The 14201-nt window shown below is 40.9% G+C and overlaps 1 protein-coding gene across 1 annotated transcript in view; it reads left to right on the top strand.

The window, feature by feature from the left end:
- Window positions 1–14201, top strand: part of MAP3K7CL (MAP3K7 C-terminal like) — a 91315-nt gene that overhangs the window by 23714 nt on the left and 53400 nt on the right. The window lies entirely within an intron of this gene.

The following is a 14201-nucleotide window of genomic DNA, read 5'->3' as shown; positions in this document are numbered from 1 at the left end:
AGGGATGTTAATGTAGATAGTGAGCTGTGTGGTGATAGATGGTTCCTGGGTTTGGGGGTCAAGGTCAGACACCATTCTCTCATGTTTGTCTGCTACCAACCATAGTCTTCAACAGGTGCATCTTCAACTCTGCCCTTTGAGGGTCAGAGTTTCTGACTTTTGGTTGCACATAGAGCAGTGATGCCACTAAAAGGAATTCGGGACAGATTGGAGGGACAATTTGTCTCACAAAAGACAAAGGCAGAATGGATTTGAGGATGGGGAAGACTCTTTGAAATCCTTACTTGGTCCCTTACAGTTCTAAGCAGGGAGATAGGTTGGGAGACCTTCTAAAGGAGACTTGTTGGTTAACTGACTAAATCTTTAAAGTCATAGAGACTCATACGATTAAGCAGAAAACCATAATAATCTAAGAACTCTGGGATCCTGTTGGCTTTACCAAATCCAATTAGAAAATAATATGCAGGTTTATAGTGAAAGACAAGAAAGCCTGGCATGCTTCAGTCCATGGAGTTGCAAAGAGTTGGACACAACTGAGCAACTGAACAATGACAACAACAAACGCAGGTTTATCAGAGAATCAGTTCAGTTCATTTCAGTCGCTCAGTTGTGTCCAACTCTTTGTGCCATGCCAGGCTTCCCTGTCCATCACCAACTCCCAGAGCTTGCTCAAACTCCATGTCCATCAAGTCAGTGATGCCATCCAACCATCTCATCCTCTGTCGTCCCCTTTTCCTCCTACCTTCAATCTTTCCAAGCATCAGGGTCTTTTCCAATGAGTCAGTTCTTTGCATCAGGTGGCCAAAGTATTGGAGTTTCAGCTTCAGCATCAGTCCTTCCAATGAATATCTAGGGGCTGATTTCCTTTAGAATGGACTGGTTGGATCTCCTTGCAGTCCAAGGGACTCTCGAGAGTCTTCTCCAACACGACAGTTTAAAAGCATCAATTCTTCTGTGCTCAGCTTTCTTTATAGTCCAACTCTCACATCCACACATGACTACTGGAAAAACCATAGCTTTGACTAGATGGACCTTTGTTGGCAAAATAACGTCTCTGCTTTTTAATATGCTGTCTAGGTTGGTCATAGCTTTTCTTCCAAGGAGCAAGCATCTTTTAATTTCATGGCTGCAGTCACCATCTGAAGTGATTTTGGAGCCCCCCCAAAAATAACGTCTGTCACTGTTTCCACTGTTTCCCCAACTATTTGCCATGAAGTGATGGAACTGGATGCCATGATCTTAGTTTTCTGAATGGTGAGTTTTAAGCCAGCTTTTTCACTCTCTTCTTTCACTTAGTTCCCCGACCAGGGATCAGACCCACACTCCCTGCAGAGACAGCGTGGAGTCTTAACTACTGGCTGTGCTGTGCTTAGTTGCTCAGTCGTGTCTGACTCTTTGCGACCCTTTTAACTGTAGGCTCCGCTGTCCCTGGATTCTCCAGCCAAGAATACATTGGCACAGGCTGCCATTTCCTCCTCCAGGGGATCTTCCTGATCCAGGGATCAAACCTGTGTCTTCTGTGTCTCCCACATTGCAGGCTGATTCTTTACCCGCTGAGCCATCAGAGAAGCCCTTTAACCATGGAATCACCAGGGAATTCTCGGAGTAGCTTTTCAAAAATTTTTTTAAAACTTAACTGACCTATATTTGGGAAATAGTTTTACAATTAATAAAAACAAAAGATTTTTATTCTGATATTTAAAAAGTCAAAAGCAGAATGCAGAGAGAAAACTAAATAGCAAATATGATGATAATGATGATAACTCTCAGAGTCTGCATGATACGGCTCTGGCCCTGGACTCACAAGGAATGTCTGCAGTCCATCCCCTTGAGCTCATAGATTTTTGTCAAAGCAAAACACCCACGGTTCCCTTAGATAGAAGACAGAGATGGGAAGGGTCAGGCAGGAACTCTGAAAGCCAAAGGAGGCAAGATGCTTCTCTCAACGGGGGACTTGACATTTGACTCTGGGCCTTCAGGAAATCTTGACTCTTTTCTTTAGTATTTGATCCTTAGCTGATGCGAGCCTTTTATTTATGTTCACCCATTGGCCATCAGGGCCGCTGGGCTGTTTTCACGTCTATAAAAGGCAGTGCAGAGCGTTTCCTTTGATCTGACCCGCCCCTGCTGTGGCTTCGCCATTCCCAGCTAACTTGGTCTTCCCCATGTAAGGGCTCTGGATCCCACTCCTAAAAGCTCTAATTTGGGGATCAGAGCTTGAAATAGCCCCAAAGGTATCCTGTTTAGCTTGTCATTTAAATAGCTAAGCCCCTGCCATGGCCATTTAAAACCCTCTCACCTTTCATTTAGCTAAGCAGTTCTTTTTTCAAATTAGGCTTGTTTGTGAATACAACATCTCTTTTTCTTGATCCACTGCAATTCTGCATCTATAAAAAGCATTGATTGAGGGAGGAGAGAGTGAAATCAACACTCCTTTTAGTAAACGACCTTAGCTGGAATTGTAGAACTAGCTGGGAACTGATCATAATGGCTTCCAGCATCTCCCCTGTGGCTGCAGAGGCATGTAGGGTGTAACTCCTGGCTCCAGGAATGACGAGCTTTTTGACTTTGGGCAAGTTACTTAACCGCTCTTTGCCTCAGTTTCTGCACCTGTAAAATGGGAGTGTTACTCATCTGTAGCTAAATCGTGTCTGACTCTTTGTGACCCAGTGGACTGCAGCATGCCAGGCTCCTCTGTCCTTCACTGTCTCCCGGAGTTTGCTCTAACTCATGTCCACTGAGTCAGTGATGCCATCCAATCATCTCTTCCTCTGTCACCCCTTTCTCATCCTGCCCGAAATCTTTCCCAGCATCAGGGTCTTTTCCAATGAGTCGGCTCTTCACATCAGGAATGACGAGCTTTTTGACTCTGGGCAAGTTGCTTAATCTCTCTTTGCCTTAGTTTCTGTACCTGTAAAATGGGAGTGAGAATAGAGTTAATCACCTACCCGAAATTGGTTTCATAATCTGTAGAGCTCCTTATTTAAATTCTAATGTTATAAGAATGGTGGGCCAAGTTTCTGGATGGTGGGAGCAGAGCATTAAACCAAGCGTGGGGTCCTTCTGATCATGAAGACTGACGCTGCCCCGGAAACTGGCCCTGCTCCTAGCACAGTTGTGAGGATTAAATGAATTATTGCATTTAAAGTCCTTAAAGCAGTGTCAGGCACATATGCAACCTCTGTAAATGTTATTTAAATCTAAAAATAAAGCAATGGATGAAATGGGAACTGAAGAGCTTATTAACAGCTCAGGAAACAGTGAGTTGGAGGTAAAGTGAGGCTTAGTCTGGCTCTGTTCTATGTAGGGCAGTTGTGCTCATTGGTGTCTGATTCTTTACAATCCCACGGACTGTAGCCTGACAAGCTCCTCTGTCCATGGGATTTCCCAGGCAAGAATCCTGGAGTGGGTTGCCATTTTCTTTACCACCAGGTCCTATGGTTCCCTGCCTAATTTATTTATTAATAATATACTCCATGCTTTCTCCAGTGAGGTTCATTCAATCAGTATTTTTTTTTTAACGATTTTTATGTTCCCTACACAGTGATAGGCAGTGATAATACGTAGCTCATGAGTTTTATTTCATTTACTTGTTCTCTTTATTTAAAGTGCTGTAAAACTCTAGAATAGACCTCAAGATATACCAACTTTGTCATTGGACAAGACATGGGATTCTTACCTTATTAAGCCATAAGAATTTAGAAGAGTCAAGAAAATGATGTTGCAATCTTGCTATCAAAATATGAATGAAACTTGTGAGTATAAATTATTTTAAGAAGATATTGGGAGATTGGGATTGACATATACACACTACTATGTATAAAATGGATAATTAATGAGAACCTGCTGTGCACAGCAGGGAACTCTGTTCAATGCTTTGTGGAACCTTAAATGGGAAGGAAATCTAAAAAAGAGGAGAATCATGTGTATGTATAGCTGGTTCCCTCTGCTGCACAACAGAAACTAAGGCAACATTGTAAAGCAACTATACCCCAATTAAGAAAAAGATAAATGTAGATATAAATATAAATTACACATGAGTTTTCTCATGGGGTAAACCAGGCGATAATTTAGGTGAGCCAAAAGAAATCTTCTAGTTCTAACATTAGTAATATAATTACGTGTATCCCAGTTCTTCTTTCTCACTGCCCATGTGGACACAACTTGAAAGTCCTAGTTAAAATTATTCTATTTTTCATTCTTAATGTGCCCTTAAAGAAAATTATTAAAACATCTCAGATCAATGGCAGATAAAATTTTCTTAAAATCTTAGTTAAAAAAAACCTAAATGGAGTACAAAATACTATTCAGTTGATATTCTGATTCATCTTCATTTACTTTTTCTTGGTAGAAAGGGATGTCATTCTTCATTGTGAATTTCAGAATCTAAATGTGGAAAGAGAATTCTAAAAGCATGCTAATTAGGCTCTGAAGATAATTCTTTAAGATTTTGAATATATAAATAATTTTACCACTCAAAGTATGAATTAGCTATAGTTAGTCCAGAGGACTTTTTAAAGCAATTCACTTTTTTTCCTGTTCAGCAGTGTTTTTCTGCCATTTTCCCGGAACTCAGACCAGAAAGGGCCCTGTAGTACAGACTTGTCTAATTTGAATTGTTTGGATTAATTTGCCAACCCATGAAGTATCCCTTTGATTCTTATCTCTGTCATGGTAACCTTGGAGCAGGTTTTTTGTTGGTTAATAAAGCAAGCTCTCCTTTCATACACAAAAGCACTTGTGAACTCTGTCCTAATTATTGATAGATTTCTTTTATTTAACATATTCTCCAATCTCAAAAGGAGATAATCTCCTGTCCTTCACTGGGATTTGTCTGTTCCAGGAAAACGTCAATTTCTATTTGTAGACTCTTCTAGGAAATCTTCATTCTCCTATAGCTGGAGCAATGGTGGGAAGCTGCTCCTTCTCTGATGGGCTTGACAATGCTATTTCTGTATCTCATTTGAGAGGCTGGGCAGCCATTCATTTGTGGTTAATACTGTAATTCTTAAAATGTATTTTTAAGAAGGGGATGGAAATAGCTGAAAGCTCCATTTTAGTCTGAATGCTATCACTGCTCAGGCACATTCAGAACTGTCAGCAAAATGCTGTCTGTGTTGAGCAACTCTCATGAATTGAAAGTAGCTAAGCTAAAAAAAGGGAAATTGACAGGTGTCTTATTAGGCCTTAGCTATTAGTCATTTTTGTATCTGCACAAGTAATTGACACTCCACTTCTAAACAAGGAGGGTGCATTTGCATGCTTTCAGGAAGAAGTCCTGCTGGGTGATTCTAATACACTATTTTAGGATGTCATGGCTTAATTTGTAAAATGTTTTGGTGAACCAAACATGATCTCTTCCTTGTCACTTTTCTGGACGTCCTCAGGGTTCACAGTATAATCAAGGACTGAATGGATTTTGCTCGGGTATGAAATATCTGATGACTCAGGGAGTTTGGCAGTAAAATTGGGGGTGGTGTTGGTAACTGGCTTCAACAGGAAAAGAAGAGGGATTATCTCCCTTCTGTTCTTTTCCTGACAATTGCTGTAAATATATTTTTGGTTCATTACACCCCAGTTGACTTTTTACTGAATCAAAACTAGGGAATGAATTCTGAGGATAATTCTTTTTTCAATTAGGGGTTGTTCCATTTCCTAAAATGAAAAAAATTTAGAATTGTAAGGAACTTTAGAGCATCAATTTTAAATCTCTCCCTTACAGATGAGAAACCTGTTGTTCAGAAATGTGAAGTGGCAATCTCAATGTGGCTAAATGAAATAAAGGCAGAATGGAGATGAAAAGGTTACTAAAACAGTTTGATAAAATTTATGCAACTAGATTCCTCTTTCTTCTATCTTTGTGTTAGTGACTTTTTCCACAAAGAGGTGAATTGCTAAACCACATCATGCTCCCCACTCCTACATTTTGGAGTCACTTTACTTTTGACCCTGCCTAGGAAAACATGGAGTATGTCTAAACTGATAATCCAATGGCAAAGTCTGAGTTGGTGATTTGATGAATTAAACACCACCACCTCAACAATAAAATGTTTACCTACCAACAGCTTCTCATTTAGGTGATTGCTGTAACTTCTTAAGCTATCCATCTTTGTGACATTATTCAGGAATAGTGTAAACCCAAAGTGACTGTGCCCTTTGGGTAAACTCTATTGTCTCCCTGTAACCAAAGGGAGTTACTCAAAGACGGGAAGTGGGTCAACCGGGAAAGAGTTGAGAGCAGCACTACGCACAGCTAAGTGCTTTACATGCAAATGATCAAAGAGCTTTGGGAATACCAAGAGTAGAATGATTATGCAGAGGAGGTGACAGCAGAGATAGCCTTGATCTGTAGAAGTACAAAACTGACACCAAGACTGAACACTGAAAGTTATCCTCTAGGCGGGAGCGAGTCAACATGGGGATCTTTCAACATTCTAATTGCTATCTCACTTGTACATGGACTTTGACTTACATTAAAGAATCAAAACCCAAACAAACAAAACAACCCTGCAGGGCTCAAGCTTCCTCCTTGCCGTATTGAAGACTAGTTCCATTTCCTTGCAGTCTCCAGTGATATTTGTGAGAACTACAAAAACATTTCTGACTACTGATTCATTTTTTTCCCCTCATTTTCTGAGAAGTGTAATCTGCTTTGATACTCAGCCTTCCCTGCTTGTAGTTTGATTCAGCCCTCTCAGGGCTACTACTAATAATCCTCTCCTACCACTCTCCCACCTGCTTTCCAGCTCAGATAATTTTGTTTCTATTGTCTCCTTTTCCATTCTTCACTTCCTTGTGAATTTATACCTAAAAGCACAACAAAACCCCAAACAAACAAAAAATACAACAGCAAAAAGTTTATTATTTTAGTAGAAGGATTTTGAAAACAGAAATATGTTGAGGCCACCATATTTACCTGGAAGTTTCTTTAGAAACAGAGCTATGGATCTTTTTAACAAATTTTTAAAAAAATTTGTTTTGAGGTATAGCCGATGGTGGCTCAGACAATAAATAATCTGTCTATAATGTGAGAGACCTGGGTTCGATCCCTGGAGAAGGGAATGGCAACCCACTCCAGTATCCTTGTCTGGAGAATCCCCATGGACAGAGGAGCCTGGTGGGCTACAGTCTATGGGGTCACAGAGAGTCAGACGCGACTGAGTGACTAAGCATAATGCAGCATGTAGCCGATTAACAATGTTGTGATAGCTTCAGATGAACACTGAAGGGATTCAGCCATGCGTATACATGCTGCTGCTGCTGCTAAGTCGCTTCAGTCGTGTCCGACTCCGTGCGACCCCATAGATTGCAGCCCACTAGGCTCCTCCGTCCATGGGATTTTCTAGGCAAAAGTACTGGAGTGGGATGCCATTGCCTTCTCCGTGCATATAGATGAATGGATCTTAATTAGTAGCTTTTGAAGTTCATAAAGTACTGTTGGAAATAAAGGCTACAAAATTACGAATGCCCTCTAGAACACATTCATACCATAAGCTGATTGATTGCCCTACATCTGTGAACTATATGAGTTAGCACAGTGGGCAGTGGGGTTATCTTGGAAGTGATTTCTACACTAGATTGACCAGCAACACACTTTATACTGAGACAGAGAACCACATAAATATATGATTGGTAAATGTAGTTCCAACGCAACTTCCATTTAGCCAAATTCTCACAACTGCTCCATTTCCACTCAAGTGTGGAAATGTGACAGAGGGGAGGTTGGATGGTAAAGGACAGAAGTCTTAACAAATACATTGAAAATAACCTGATGTCTTTGTGCTTTTGGATAAATCCATTTTGAAGCAAAAAGCCTTTTGGATTTCCTAGTGATATGAGCCCATAAATACTCTTTGTTATCCAAGCCAACATTGCATTAGTTTTTGACTCTTGCAATGATAAGAAGACTAATTTAGATCTAAAACTTCTTTTCCCCTTCCTCTCATTCACACGGGAGGTTTGCCTGGCCTTTGGTCTTCTCCTGCCCAGAAGGCTCTCAAAGAGAAGACATACACTCAAAGGGCAGAAAGGCGCTATACTTAATGCATCATGAAGCTCAGTGTTTGGGATTTTTAGAAACAGTTCAATAAGTTTCCTTAATAATTTTAGTGAAGTTGTGACCTTAAAATTGAAGTTCATTTGAGAAATGTGTGAAAGCCACTCAGGATACATTTCTTTAGGCCTTTAAATTTTAACAGGCTTGTGTTCATGGGTTAATAGAGTACAAAAGAAGCAGTTGTGGTTAGAACAAAAAAAGGTCAACATTTACAGACGCCAGATGTTCAGCATTTTTCTCAAATCCTGCACGAAGGCCAAGGATGTCATGGACACCACTCAAGCATGAGTTTCAAAGCAGGTCACAGAGGGGAAAGTCCCACAACGCATCAAGTGTCCTGCATGTGGCAATGTGGACAGGAAGAACCCTAATGGACCAGTACCAGAGAATGAGGAGTCCTATGTTCAAGCTGTGTGGACTTGTTTATTCTCAGGAAAGCAATCTGTCATGTTAAATTAATGTGGTCAAACAATAGTTTAACTTTGGTACTTTACTTGTATTCAATTTGTAAACCTAGTTTTATAAGAGTGTCATAAACTTTTATAACTCTAAAACTCTTTATATAAAGAGTTCCTTAAGAAGCTTACACACAGTTTTAGGCTGTCCTTAAGTAACATTGTTATCAAAATCATCTAAGTTAATATTGGAGAATGTTTTCTTTAAGAATAGAAAACACACATATATTCACTGCCTATGAAGTAGTCCTCCAAAAAACAAAATCAAATTTGAACCTGATCAAGTTTCTTGAGCTCATTGTTGATTTACAAGTAATCTAGAAGACAGAGAAGTGTGATAAATGACATAATGGGGATACAGTTGTGGGAAACTATGGTTTTGGAAACAAATAAACTGCCCCAAATTAGTTGGGAGTGGTACTTACAGATTTTTTAAAATGCAATAAAAATAGCAATCAGTTCTATATTTGAAACTTGTTTGGGCCTTGATTAAAAATAAACAATAAGCTAAAAAATAATATACGACATTCGTGAGAAAGCCAGAAGTTTTGAATGTTGTCTGGATGTTTGATGGTGTTGTTATTGCCATTGTGTTGTTTGGCATGAGAGTACTCTTTGGTTGTGTGAAAGAGGGGCGTGGTTTTGCCTGTTGGGGAATTTTACAGACAATAACTTTTTGTTTTCTTTAAGATAACATGAAAATGATAAACTAAATTTATCTACACTATAGTAACAAGTTTTAAAATTTTGTCTCAGCAATCCTTCCAGATTGTGTTCTTAGAAAAGATGCAAATGTTGAAATGCAAGATCAATATGACTTCTCATAGTCAAGAATATTAAAGGAAATTTCATTCTCTCTCCAAGAGCTTGATGTTATTTTAGTTACTTTAGAAATGGGAACATGTAAATCAAATCTGTTGTTTAATTGCTAAGTCATGCCGACTCTTTTGCAACTCCATGGATGGTAGCCCACCAAGCTCCTCCGTCCATGGGATTTCCCAGTCAAGAATACTGGAGTGGGTTGCCGTTTCCTTCTCCAGAGGATCTTCCCCACCCAGGGATAGAACCCGTGTATTCTGCATTGGCAGGTGGATTCTTTACCACTGAGCCATCAGGGAAGCCCAAATCAAACCTAGCCAACTATAAATAATATGTGTGAAGTGTGAAGTGTTAGTCATTCAGTTGTGTCTGACTCTTCACGACTGTAGCCTGTCAGGCTCCTCTATGCCTGCAAGAATACTGCAGTGGGTAGGCATTCCCTTCTCCAGGGGATCTTCCTGATCCAGGGATTGAACCTGGGTCTCCTGAGTTGCAGGCAGATTCTTTACTGTCTGAGCCAGCTCATATAGAATTTGAATAGTTTTTGTTATAACCTTATAATATATAAGCTTATATATTGTAATTTGAATGGTTTTATATTATAAGCTTATATAAAACCATTCAAATTCTATATGAGGTTGGAAGGCAAAACAATGCCCCCCTGCCCCAACACATACACTATATTATCCCAGTTTGGGAAAACTTAACTTTTCCTTTGCTTGCTTGTCGGCTAGTTCTATAGGTTAATAGTGTGAAAACTATGGACCTTGGTTCAAATCTGTCCCACTACCTGTTTTGGCGTGGTCCATATAGAAGGCAATGGCACCCCACTCCAGTGTTCTTGCCTGGAGAATCCCATGGGCAGAGGAGCCTGGTGGGCTGCAGTCCATGGGGTTGCACAGAGTCAGACACGACTGAGCAACTTCACTTTCACTTTTCATTTTCATGCATTGGAGAAGGAAATGGCAACCCACTCCAGTGTTCTTGCCTGGAGAATCCCAGGGACGGCGGAGCTTGGTGGGCTGCCGTGTATGCGGTTGCACAGAATCGGACATGACTGAAGCGATTTAGCAGCAGAATGAACTAAGAATATTTTTAAAATTTCTAAATAATTGACAAACATTAATAAGAGAATAATATTTGGTGACATTTGGAAATTGTATGAATTCTAATTTCAGTGTCTATAAATACAGCTTTATGGGAACACAGATGAACCTGTTTTTACTCTTTTTGTAAATAAAGTTTTATTGGCATCCATCTATCCATTTATATCTTGTCTATTGCTGCTTTCCATGATAGAAATGACAGAGATGAGCGTAGTCATTACTCAGTGGTGGATTGGTTCCAGCAAGCCCCATGGCCAAATCCATGGATGCTTTAGCCCCTTCTATGAAGTAGTGTAGTACAGTGTTCTGTATCTACAAGTTCTGTATCTCCAAATTATACATCCATGGATTCAAGGAGCCACAGAGGTTGAATCCATGCATGGATACAGAGGGTCCACAGTAAATGCCACAGGGACCGTAGGGCTTTCTAAGCCTAAAATATTTACTCTCTGGTCCTTTACAGCAAAACTTTGCAGACCACTGGCATAGGTGAAAACACTGAGGTCTCAGAAATGTTTGGTCCCAACTTGCACAGCTTTCTGAAGGCAGAATAATAATTCAAACTTAGATCTTCTAAGTCTTCCAGTGCTGTTGGTTTTCCCTATATTTTGCCCCCTTGAAATAATAATTTCTACTCATATAGTGCTTATTATTTTTCCAGCATTGTTATAATTACTTTCCTTATATTGTCTTTTAATCATCAAAATCACTGATAAGATAGGCACTATAGTTATTCCCCATACTTGATTTGTTAACTAGTTTTATGAAAGTCCCACATCAGCAAGAGACAGAGCCACATTAGGGACCCAGGAAGCCTGGCTCTTAAACACTGAGTAGTGGGAAGGAGGCTCAAGAGGGAAGGGATATATGTATACTTATAGCTGATTCACCTTGCTGTACAGCAGAAACCAATACAACATTGTAAAACAGTTATCCTCCAATCAAAAAAATAAAAAGAAAAAAACACTGCATAGTATCCTGTCCCTTTCCATGAGAAAAACGCTTTTGAACTGTGGTATTGGAGAAGATCTTGAGAGTCCCTTGGACTGCAAGGAGATCCAACCGGTCCATCCTCAAGGAGATCAGTCCTGAATATTTATTGGAAGGACTGAAGCTCCAATACTTTGGCCACCTGATGTCAAGAACTGACTCATTGGCAAAGACCCTGATGCTGGGAAAGACTGAAGGCAGGAGGAGAAGGGGACGATAGAAGATGAGATGGTTGGATGGTATCACCAACTGGATAGACATGAGTTTGAGCAAGCTCCAGGAATTGGTGAAGGACAGGGAAGCCTGGCGTGCTGCAGTCCATGGGGTTGCAAAGAGTCGGACATGACTGAGCAACTGAACTGAACTGAACTTCCGGAACCTTTGTCATTATAATCATAAATAATGGCCTGCCTCAGAGAGTCCTCTCCCACTACCCAACTGTTAAACTAAAATGCCTTTGTTCAGAATCCTGTAGGCCTGTGGATGGCAGGAAGAAGGAAATGAACACATCCTTTGCCTGAGTCTTGCCATTCTAGGAGATACTTGCAAGATGAATGGCCTTTTTACTTTGTTTCTTCACCTCCCCCCATCTCTGATCTGTAAAAGAAACTGGCCTCCAGACTCCAGTAAGAGGGTTAGTTTGAGACATTTATCTGCCCTCTTCTATTCCTTGCCCCAACACCTCATCTCCAATTCATTGGCCTGTCATGGGGTGAAGAGCTTGGACTTGGTAACAAATCTATACAGCTTTAAAAAAAAAATTAATTAATGGTTGTGCTGGGTCTTTGTTGCTCGGCGGGCTTTCTCTAGCTGTGGCAAATGGGGACTGTTCTTTGTTGCAATGCAAGGGTTCTCACCTTGGCGCCTTCTCTCGTGGAGGAGCACAGGCTCTAGAAGCATATGGGCTTCAGAAGTTGCAGGAGGTGGGCCCAGCAGTTGTGGCATGTGGGCTCTAGAGCTCGGGCTTAGTGCCCTGTGGCATTTGGAATCTTCCTGGACCAGGGATCGAACCTGCATTGGTAGGCGGATTCTTACCCATTGTACCACCACGGGAGTCTTACACAGGTTTTTTTTTTTTAATTTAAATATTTATTTCTTTATTTGCTTCTGCTGGGGCTTAGTTGTGGCATGCAGAATCTAGTTCCCTGACTAGTGATCAAACCCCGGGCCCCCTGCGTTGGGAGTGTGGAGTCTTAGCCACAGGACCATCAGGAAGTCCCTTTACAGCTTTATTGTTGTGTGTCTCGTAACAGATTTGCATTCACTAGCTCAAAGCAGCCTGCTAAAATCCTTGTACTCTCTTGCTTACTTAAGTATTTATTCCCTCAGTTTGTTTCAAGCAGATGTACCAGTCCTTTATATTATAGAACAGTAGGGTTCAGAAGGAGCTTGGGGGCTTTTGTGTGATTGATGGAAGAAAAGTCTGACATACAAGAATTTTTTGTGGGGATGGAGTTGGGAGGGATGAAGAGAGGCAACTGAGAGTGGCAGAAAAAGAAAAGGAATTTTCTCCAAGGAGACTGCTCCTGCCACTCTGGGGGAGCCATGTCTCCTGGAGCTTCAGATTGCAGTAAGGTGAGGCAGGAGCTGGTAAACTATACCCTGCGTGCTCAATGTGTCCGATTCTTTGCGACCCCAGGAACTGTAGCCCGCCAGGCTCCTCTGTCCAAGGGGATTCTCCAGGCGAGAATACTGGAGTGGGTTGCCATGCCTTCCTCCTGGGGATCTTCTCGACCCAAGATCTGAGCCTGCGTCTTTACGTCTCCTGCGTTGGTAGGCGGGTTCTTCGCCACTAGTGCCAACTGGGAAGTAAACTGTGGCTGTGGGGCAAATCTAGGCTGCTATCTGTTTTTGTCAATAAAGTTTTATTGGAACCCAGATACGTCCATTTGTTTCCTGCTCTTGTAAATCAAGTTGGAGGTCCTCCATTCAAATAGATCTTTTTTTAAAAAAATAGAATTATTTATTTTTGTCTGTGCTGGGTCTTCGATGCTGCATGCAAGCTTTCTCTAGTTGTGGTGTGCAGGCTTCTCACTGCAGTGGCTTCTCCCATGGCAGAGCACAGGTTCCGTAGTTGTGGGGCACTGGCCTAACGGCTCCTTGGCATGCGGATTCTTCCCGGAGGAAGGATTGAACCCGTGTTCCCTGCGTTGGCAGGTGGACTCCCATCCACTGCACCACAGGGAAGTCCCAAGCACATCTTGTCTGTGGCTGCTTTTGTGCTACAGCAGCAGAGCTGAGTTGTGGCAGCGATCACAGTAGTTCATTCAGTGTGAGACATGTCTTATTTGATCCTTTACAGAAAAAATTGCTGACTGATGGTTTTAAGGGAAGACTAATTACTTCACTATCATGAACCATTTCTTTTTTGGAGATTATAGGTTGCATATGTCAGATAGCAGGGGGAAGCTAACTTTAAATTATTGATGAAAATGTCTTTTAAGGCATTCTCTAAATGCTGCACAGAAATTTTTAAAATTTCTGTTTAAATTTTAAATTTTTAAAAATGTTTAAATTTATAAAACCCTGGACCCAATCCTAGCCATTGCAGAGCCATGGGAATGGGTATTTTTAAAAGGCATGAACCCAGAATGAGGAAGTTTGGGAAATACTAGCCTGGTACATAGCAAGTCTCCCCAAGATGCCTATTGAATTGTATCAAGAAATTGAGATCGCATTAATTGTGACAACAGTCTGTACGCTGAGCTGCCGTGTGTATTATAGACCACAATTCAGAAGCAAGTCAAGGGTTCATTATTTGAAAGTCTCCTTGAT

This window comes from Bubalus kerabau, chromosome 2, assembly GCF_029407905.1.
Source record: "Bubalus kerabau isolate K-KA32 ecotype Philippines breed swamp buffalo chromosome 2, PCC_UOA_SB_1v2, whole genome shotgun sequence".
In the NCBI taxonomy this organism is placed as follows: domain Eukaryota; kingdom Metazoa; phylum Chordata; class Mammalia; order Artiodactyla; family Bovidae; genus Bubalus; species Bubalus kerabau.
This window is presented reverse-complemented; position numbering and strand designations above follow the sequence as displayed.